Source organism: Acomys minous (assembly GCF_964271855.1).
Source record: "Acomys minous genome assembly, chromosome: 9".
NCBI lineage: Eukaryota > Metazoa > Chordata > Mammalia > Rodentia > Muridae > Acomys > Acomys minous.
The window spans coordinates 59893890-59904404 of record NC_140490.1 but is presented as its reverse complement, the minus strand read 5'-3'; positions in this window follow the sequence as shown (position 1 = coordinate 59904404).

Below are 10515 nucleotides of genomic sequence, written 5' to 3'. Positions count from 1 at the left end.
CAGAGCATCTGGCTCTCTCTCCTCATCCCATGCTTCATTTGGTCGGCTCCAGATTTTGTTTTTTGCTTGTTTTAAGGTTTTTAGTGAATTGTGTGCATATGCTGTATCTAGTGTGAATTTGTGTACATGAACACAGTGCCTTGGGAGGGAAGAAGACAGCCTGGGGTCCCCTGGAGCTGGAGTTATAGAAGTTGTGAGCTAAGAACTGGACTTTGAGCCTCTGGAAGAGCAGTTCCTGCTCTTAGACCGGAGGACATCTCTCCAGCCCTCCACTCCAGTTTTTTATTCTAGTTTATCTTTCCAGCATGCCTTTTGCAAAATTTACTGTTGTGTTTTTGGGTAGAAAATGAAAATCTTTCTGATAAACAGAAGTCTATTATTACAGAAAGACTTGCTGAAGTGGATAAGCGTTTAGCATTATCCAATTCAGAATTGTTGAAGACACTGACTCTTGTGTAATTACCAAGCCAGCTTTTTGCATAACAGCAATAAACGTACAAATTATAAAGTGAAACAAACAAACCAGGTACAATGCTAAAAGGAGACTATGGAGAACACTAAATGGGATCTCTATCAGCATCCTATCTAGAACCTTCTGGTACTGTGAAATCTACCCAGCATGGAGAAAGCTTCCACATCAATACCAGCTTGATTGCTTCAAGTTGTGAGACTAAACTGTGTGGGGACTTCAGCCATAGGATCTTTCCATTGAGTTCTGGTCGCAGCCAGGAGCAATGGCAAGACCTGTATCATTTTAGAGACCAGGGAGCTCCCTGGCTAGCAACCCCAAGGAAGGTATCCCATACCTCGCACTAGGTTTTCTTTTGATAACCTATGGTCTCTGGGAGTAGTATTCATCCACTCTCTGGGGGCAGAGAGAATGTAAGAGCCAGAGTTTCCAGAGGATTGCTACAACACAGGGACTTCTGGACACAACAGGACCATTGCATCTATGAACTCAGCAGCTGACTGCCTGCAGGGGATGCATTCCAGATAGAGGCAGTCACCATTCCAGCAGGGACAAGAGAAGAGCCTAGGAGGAGTTACTGGCAGTTGATGGCTTCTGGGGGAGGAGAATCAGGGTGTTTCACCTGGCAGACTGCCTATGAGCCCAAGGACAACCCTATATCCAGGTGTATAGAGATAGCACTAATTGGACTCAGCGGGTTACCAAAAAAGAAAGAGAGAAAGAAACAAAGAAACAAAGAAAGAGAAGGAAGAGAAGGAGAAGCAAATGAAGTTGGGAGGGAAATGAGCAAAGGTGTTCAGCAGGAGTTTGAGGGGATACGATCAAAACACATTGTATCCTCTATGAACTTCTCAAAGAATAAGTTTTAAAATGTAATACTAAAAGCAAAAATAAACCAAAAAGAGTTAAAGGATGTGGGCTGGGTGGCAGGGAGTGTGCAATGCATTCTCGGCACCTTTAAGACACAAACGATAAACTGAGTGGGCGTCAGGCCTGGGGAGAGATGACGAGAAGGGCAGAGCACACAGGAAACAGCTTGAAGACCTTTCAGGAGAAGCCCAGCTGGAAGGAGCTGGAAGGATTGTGCTTAAGGTCACAACAGAGCTTACTATGTCATTTGCCTTTTGAGTTGTGACAGTCAAAAACCCGCTAGCAAAGTACTAGGAAATACGGAAATTGATAAAAAAAAGAAAACCAAAACTGAAAAGTGGATTTCTCAAGAGCACAACAGTGGTGCTGCTTTCTCTGTAATATTTTTTATTTATCGGTGTCTTTTTCTAGTGACTCAGGGGACATTTGCTGTTCTCACCTCACTCTAGCTTACTCTCTCACATCTGTTACTTGTTTGCCCCGCCTTCTATCTAACTAACTAAATAACTAACTTTTTGCTTGCTTACTGTCTGTTTGTCCAACTAACTAACTAATTAACTAACTCCACAGGCCAACCCCAGTATTTTATTGAATTGAAGTTCAATTTTTTCATTACAGATTACATCATGATTTGTCTCATCTTTTACAATCAATAGGATATTCAAAAAACAAAGCAACAGAACACTCTAACAATGAAACACAAACAATTCTGTTCAACCTACAATTAAACATACAGCAAAAATCAATCAATTTCCAAGCAATGGTCAGCATAACCTTATTATTATATCATAAATTCCCTGGGCTAAAGCCATTGTGTTTACATGATGTGTTTACATAGCAATCTAATAAAGAAAAAACTTAACCTACTTCCAGTCCCAGACCAACAGATGTTTTATCTAAGCCTAGGCTATCTGCCAAGGGGTCCTCTATTGTAAACTATCTTTAAAGTATGACATTCCAAGCCCACTTTCTATTGATCTCAAAGCAGATTCTAAGGAAATGTTTCTGCAGGTAACAGTATCTAGCCAGGTACTATTATGTCAAGGTCTTAACTTTCTTTCATGCAGTTTCTGCTTGGGTGCTCACAGTCAGAGCAAAAAAAACGCTATCATTGTCTCAAGCCCTCTTTCAGCATTCTCTGTGAGAAAAAGTTTTCCTGTATGAATTTCCTTAACGCTGAGAAATAGAAAAAACAGTTTTAGGAGAAACAGCATATTTCTAAACAAAATCACACCTGGACCATACATAATTTTTAAGGGTAGTGGTGATCAGCCGGAGATCTTTGGAATTTTGTCATGCAAAGCCTCCACAGCTGTTCTGGATGTCTAGAGATCATGCTGGATAGTCGGAGGTCTCTGGAACCTTGTCAAGTAAAGCCTCTACAACCTATCCCCATGTCTGTGACAACTGGCAATAGTGTTACCAATCCTGGGCAATACTCAAAATATGCTCTACCATACAACAAGGACATTTGCTCAACTATGTTCACAGCAGCTTTATTCATAAAAGCCAGAATCTGGAAACAACCTAGATGTCCCTCAACTGAAGAATGGATAAAGAAACTGTGGCACATTCACAAAATGTAATATTACTCAGCTATTAAAAACAAAGAAATCTTGAAATTTGAAGGCAAATGTATGGAACTAGAAATGATCATCCTGAGTGAGGTAACCCAGACCCAGAAAGACACGCATGGTGTATACTCACTTATAAGTGGATATTAGCCCAACATAGATGTCCTCTGAGAGACTCCACCCAGTGGGCAATCAGGACAGATACTGGGACTCCCAGCTGGACTCTGGGTGGAGTGCTAAGAGCTGTATGGAAAAATGGGGGGGGGGGGATGGAAAGTCAGGGAGGGAGCAGGAGGTCCAGAGGGAGACCATCAAAGCCTGTGGATCTGGACACGGGGGGGGGGGGGGGGGGGCTGCACAAACTGATGCACCAGCCAAGGACAATGCTAGCAGAGAACCAAGACCCCTGTTCAGATGTAACCAACGGACTGCAGATTCTACACATGGGGAGGAGTAGGGAACTGCAGATGAACATCTGATATGATTTGGTCACTGTCCCCTGGCAAGATGGCCTAGGGGGCACACAGAGTAAGGGGATGCAGGATATCCTGATGAGACCTAATAGGCTGTTCACAGAAAATTGGGGTAGAAGGGCTTCTCCCTCAGAGGTCTAGGGAAGGGGAATAGGTAGAAGAGGAAGGAAGGATGGGAATAGGAAGATAAGACAATCTGGATGTAATGTGAATAAATTATAATAAATTTAGGTCCTGAGTTCAATTCCCAGGAACCACATGGTCGCTCACAACCATCTATAATGTGATCTCATGCCCTCTTCTGGCATGCAGGTGTGCATGCACATAGAACACTGATATGTTAAATAAATAAATAACTTTTATAAAGATTTGTTAATGAGCTTTAAGCACCATACCTGGACAGATACACACTTATACTAACCCACTATGCTATGCTAGTTTTATGATTTCCCAGCCATATGTCCTGAATTACTTGTCCTGTCTGGGTTGGTTTTGCTCCATGAAGCTGTTCGTAATCACCACGTCCTTTCTCTACTTCCTCTTCCTTCTTCTCTTCTCCCTCATGGTCCCTACCAGAGATTTAGCATGCCAAATGTGGAACAAGAGCTTACACAGAATCCAAGAGGAAGGAGAGAAAGGACATGGCAATTAAGAACTGACCTGATGGGGTAGAAACAGACCAGACAGGACAATATGGCAAGTAATTTGGGACATATGGCTAGGAAACAGCAAGACTAGCATAGAGGGTTAGTATAAATGGGTGTCTGCCCAGCTATGGTGCTTAAAACTTATTAATAAATCTTATAGTCTCTGTCTCATTTATTTTGGAGCTAGAGCAGGTGATTAGGAAAAATAACCAAAATATGAATTATCATTACACCTACTGATTTGTCTTGGAGCCCTCATCCCCACATACCATGGTGGATCAGCCTGCCAAGGGTGTATGGGAAGAGTTGGAGCCTTCTTTTATAGCAGTTGGACCTTTGAGAGCACACACACTCTATCTCTTGTTGGCTTGGAAGAAACTTCATTGAAGGAGCTTCAGGAGAGAGATGGGGATTTTCTCTGTATGCTTGCAAGAGCAACACAGAAGCAGCTGGCAGGACACAGGTAAAACAGAATTCTAGGAAAGAAAACTAAGGAGCCCTCTTAGGTGTGGAGGAGCTGATGAGAAAGGCAGACTAGCTCAGAAGAATGAAACAGATAGAGATTTCTAAAGAGCTACCAGTTCAGTTTTAGGATTAGGTTTGCAAATAGATATTTTGTGTATAGTTCAGAAAATAAAGTTACCTCACTGAGCTAGCAGGTTATTACTAAATTTACACTTCTGTGTCTTTATTGGTATAAATTTTAGATAATTCAAAAGGATATTACACCTCTTAAATATTATTCTAGTTTGCTTCTGTGGTAAAAAAAAAAAAAAAATACCCTGACTAAAAGCATCTTAGGGAGAAAGGGAGTTTATCTCACCTTCCAGTTCCAGGACACATCACTGTGGGGAAGTCAAGGCAGGAACTCCAGTTTGTCACATCACGTCCACAGTAGAGAAGACAGAGGAATGAATGCATAGATGCTCAGTTGCTTGATTCTGCTCTGCACAGCTTCTCTACTCCTATGCAGTTCAGAAATGCTTGCCCAGGAAATTGTGCCACCCAGTGTGGGCTGGGTCTTCTCACATCAGCTAACTTCATTGAGACAAACCCCACAGGCATGCCCACAGGCCAACCCAATATAGACAGTCCATCATGGAGACCTTTTCCCAGGTGATTCTAGGACGTGCCAACTTGGCAGCTAAAGCTAGCATCACAAAGACACAGTTACATTTCACATAAGAGGTTAGATCACAAAACTCTAGTCTTGGTTTTCTAGAATGAAAGTGGAATGAGATATATATGCCATTTACTAGTCCTCTTTGGGGACTACAATGGTTTTGTTCTTTGTAAATGAAGATAGGAAGCCCCCCTTCTCAGTCCCTACTTGTCTTAGTACTGGCTGTTGTTGTTACTATGACACAGAACTACAGACAATGTGTTCTTATAAACAACAGAGACTTACTCAGCTTGTCATTATAGAAGCTATGGGGTCTGCAAATGAGCCACTGTATATTAGTGAGGATGTTCTTGTTTGTAGAGATGTTGTGGAGTCCTGATAGGGTCCATGGCTTGACACCGTGAAAGGCATGCATACAAAAGGCAAGGACAAATGGGCTTTATAACAGACCCATTCAAGACAGCCCAGGGCCTCCCATGCAGTGCTGGCACACCCCTTTAATCTCGGCACTTAGGGGGCAGAGGCAAGCAAATCTATATGAGTTCAAAAGCAGTCTGGTCTACATAGTTGCAGGGTAGCCAGGGCTAAACAGAGAAACCCTGTCTCAAACAAAAATGAAGAAAAAAATATCCCATTGCCCAGTTAATGCTTTAGTACATGGATGAGTTATCCCACTTACAGCAAAGCCCTCATGACCTAATCATTCCATAAAGACTCCACCTCCTAAGACCTCGCATGATGGATTGGCATCAGCATGAATACTGCTGGGGTCACTCAAGGCACAGCATCACCCCACCCTGAGCCAGAGAACCCCAGCCTCTTATGAGAAAGGCATCTCTTTGCTGAGCTTAAGGAGAAAGTGATTTGTAGAACAGGACTCTGTTGTCTAGTTATCACTGCAGTTTTCCTTGAACATTCCCTCCAAACACACACACTGCCCCTCCTGTTTTCCAGGGCCATCAGTGTGTCTAAAGACAGCATAAGACCTGTTCAAGGACAGGGGTACTTCCCAGCCTGTGAGTTAACTGTGTAACTTCATAGGAAAAGTCCTTTAGAACAAGTACAATCTTATTCTTCACATACTTTGATGTTTGATCATTGGCTTTAATAACTTTATTACATGAACTGCCTAGAATTGGGGAAATGGTGCCTGTGACTCACCAGATATGGTATTATAGCTTCATTTGTTCCACAGAATTATTCTATTTACTGAACAGGCCAGGAGCCATTTGGAGACAGAGCGGGAGAAGATTCAGTCTCTGGCCTCAGTACAGATGTGCAAGCAGATGAAGTATGGTGTGGTATGTGCAGCACCAGTGCTTGTATAAGGGGAAAGAACAAGTAGAAGCAGGAACAATGTAAGCCTTCAGGAATGTGGACCAAAGAGGGTGTCAGAGTCCTTAACACAGGAACTGAGAACTGGAGAATGAGGAAGAGCCCAGTGCATGACACACAGGAAGGAAGAGTCCAGCTGCTTTTGATCATGAAATTTATCATGAAAACAAAAAGAAAGCTAGGGAGGTAGGGTACAGTAGTGCAAGCCTTTAACCCCAGCACTCAGGGGGCAGAGGCAGGCCGATCTCTATGACTTCTAGACCAGCCTGGTGTACACAGTCCCAGAAGATTCATGGCTATGTAGAGAAACCCTGTCTCAGTAAAAAAAAAGAGAAGCGAGGTAAAGGGCAAACTAGAGCACTCACCATCAGAATTAGGCTAACAAAGCTTGCTTGCAGCCGTGCTGAAGGGTGGCTGCAATGGGAAGGAGGCAGGCAGGTAACTTTGCCATTCTTAGAATAAAGGATGCTAAGAAGGGGAACAAAAGAGATGCCCTTGGGGCTTGTGGTCTAGGTAAGGAAGACAGACTCTGGCACAACTTCCAGATGACTGACTTGGTCCAGCAGGTAAACAGGTGTGACCAGCAAAGTAGAAAAACAGAAACGTGAATAAATCTTTTAAAATTGTACTTATTAAGGGGGATGCGCTCATGCCGCCATGGGTGTGTTGAGATAAGAGGACAACTCTGTAAAGCTGGTTCTCCTCCACTTTTAGCTGGGTTGGGAAGTTGTCAGGACTGCATGACAAATGCTTTAGTCACCTAAATCACCCATCTCAGCAGTCCTTATTTATTTGTGTGTCTGTTTTAGGGTTGGGGCCTGAGCCAGGCTCTTCTGAATGCTAGGCAAGCATTCTCCTACTGAGCTGCATCCCCGGCCCTCTTTTTACTTTTTACTTTCAGACAATGTCTCACTAAGTCACCCAGGCTGGCCTTAAATTTTGTCTGCAGCCCACAATGGATTCAAACTCCTTAGGCCCCTCACATAGCTGGGATAGCAAGCCTGTGCCACCACGTCCAGAATCAGTTTCAATTTTGAAATGGAAAGATTGACATTCAAAGATGGGACATTCAAGTGAGATCTAGGAACCAAATGTCAATGTGACTGTCAAATAGATACAGCTTGAAGTCACAGGCCTCAGTGTGTGTGTGAGTGCGTGAGTGCGTGAGTGTGTGTGTGTGTGTGTGTATGTGTGTGTGTGTGAGTGTATGTGAGTGAGTGTGTGTGTGTGTGTGTGTGTGAGTGTGTGTGTGTGTGTGTGTGTGTGTGTGTGTGTGTGTTGGGGGGGGTTGTTCCCAGGAATGCCAATACATAAAGGTGAATATGGAGAAAAGAGGCAGCAGCTGAGCAGGAGAGGACAGAAAGTCCTGGAAAGACTGAGGAACGGGCTATTACGGACAAAGAAGAGGGACTAGTTCTAAACGAGGACCTGAGTGGTTTGGGGCCATAAAGAATCCCTGTTGAACAGAAGTGAGTGGCTAGAGTTAAGTGCAGTAGCCTTCAAATAGAGGAGGGGGGAGAGGGTAGTTAGGTCTTCTTGAAGGACAGGGAGGAGGCAGCGCGGTGAGTGGAGGAACGACTGGCAGGGAAGTGGACTCGGATGTTAAGATTGTCTGAGAACAGGCCTGAAGCACCAAGGTTGAGAACAGGGCAGAAAGCAGGGTGAGGCTGGTGTGGTCTGGCTTGGAGCAGGAATGCACTGGCTGGGCCTCCTGAGCAAGTGCTGCACGGATCTGTTGGCACGGAACCTCTGACCTCTGCAGAACAAAGCAGGGAGGTGAGGTCAGGATGGCAATGCCACGTCCCAAAACACCCAGAGGAAATGGCTGGTGAGTCAGAGACAGACAGATCATAATAAATCAACAAAAAGGAAATTCACTTGCTCTGAAAAGAGCCAGGACAGACAGCCATGACTCCTGATCACTGGAGGGATATGGCACATGGGTGACAGGGAGAGGCCTTTCCCTTTCAGGACCTAAGGACACCCTTTACTAGTCCTGAACTGCCCAAGGGTTCCAGAAACATGGGAAAACGTCAGGTCTCTTAGCTCTGCCCACTCCTAGAGTGTCCCTTCCTCCCAGTTCTCCCTAAGCCCAGCCAGTGCCCAGTTACTGCAACCAGAGTTTGAAACCTACAACGTACTCACTGCATCCTAGACAGAAGCTCTCACACACTGGCATAGCCATGCACTTGAGGGCCAAAATGCCGGGAGTAAGACTGGGCCATGGGGGTCTGGGCTCCAGCCTGGGACATCGCTAGGCTGAGGTCCAGTGGATAGAGGTGAAGACGGGTGAAGTCACATACTCAGGAGAGTTGAGACCCCAGAGGACAGGGATCTGAGAAGGTGGGGGTGGGGTGGAGGCTGGATGAGGAGGTGGGGGCTGAGATAGGCCTAGGACTCCATGGGCTGTGACCCAGGAGGCCTTTTCTTGGGGCATGGCTGAAGGTTTGGGGCCTGGACTGCTGAGAAGATCCTTGGCTGAGCCATGTGGAGCACAGCTGGACAGGGGAGGGTGGGGATGGGGTGGAGTGGTAGAAAAGATCAAGTGACAACTTGGTCAGTCTGGCAGTCACAGGGTGTAGCTTAAATTGTTCCTGGACCAGCAAGTAAGAAAATTAATCATATCATATGTTATCTGCTGATGCAGTCACTCTCACTAGGAAGTTTATCTAGTCTGTACTGGCAGAGTCCTGAAGCCTTGTTTTCTGTTGTCATTCCAATGTTTCATTGGTTATTTAAGCCCTTCACACAACCTTAAGGTATTTTTTATAGTTTTTCTATAACACAAACTGGGCCGGGGATGTATGTCAGCTGCAAGACAGCTTGCTTCCCTTGCATTGAACACTGACTTTGATCATATAAAACCTGGGTCAGGTAGAGGCAGTAAAATCTGAAATCCAAGGTCATACTTCAGTACATATGGAATTCTAGGCCAACTAGGGATTCACAAGACACACACTCTCTCCAAAGCCAGTACATAAATAACAAAACTACAAATAATCTAGCATTCCTTACAAAAACTCTATGCATTCTCAAAGGTCTTACTGTTCAGTTACTTTAACGTACCATTCTCAAAGTAAGCCAAATAGGGGAAAGTTTTCATATTCAACTGGGAGAACAGAACTCAAATCTACAGGTCTTCCTTTCTGTGCCTGCGGGTGTCAGGCTACGGGTAACAAGCTGATGGTGTAGGATTAAAAGTATTTACCAAATCAGAGCTGATACGAGGTTTAAAGAAGAATGTATATTGCTGGAGAAACAGAAACACAGAAAGAAATTTCCCAGCAAGAATCTCCCTCTGTTACATCCTGTAACAGAGATATTACAGGATATTTGAAGATTGTACACAGAAAAACCTAATTGTTAGCAAAAGTATATAAGCCTAAATAGATATTGCATTCGTCAGGTGCAATTAGGTGTGTCCTGAAGCAGCTTGGGTGTGTCTCTGAAATCCTTGGTAGATAAGAATGGTAAAGAACGGAAAGTTCCTGCTTATTTTAAGGCAAGTTACTTGGGAGAGATCTTGTGGTCTATGACCCCAGGCAAAGTCAGCTGGGTGGCCTTGAGCTACCCCAAAGGAAGGAGGAAGGTAGGTCCCTACTACTGTGATCTGGACCTACCACCACCACCATAATTACAGTCTCTCTCTCTCTCTCTCTCTCTCTCTCTCTCTCTCTCTCTCTCTCTCTCTCTCTCTCTCTCTCTCCTTTTGGGGGGAGTTCTGGATAAGAGATGTGGATTCTCTCTGGCCTCACAGGAACAACAGAGAAGCAGCTGGCAGGACATATGTAAAGCAGAATTCTAGAAAAGAGTAATAAGGAGCCCTCTTGGGTTTGGAGGAGCTCAAGAGAAATGTAGACTAGCTAGGTAGAAAGACATAGATAAAAATGGTTTTTCAAGACAGGATTTCCTCGTGTTAGCCTTGACTGTCTTGGACTCGCTTTGTAAACCAGGCTGGCCTCAAACTCACAGTGATCTGCCTGCCTCTGCCTCTGGAGTGCTGGGATTGGAAGCATGTACCAAC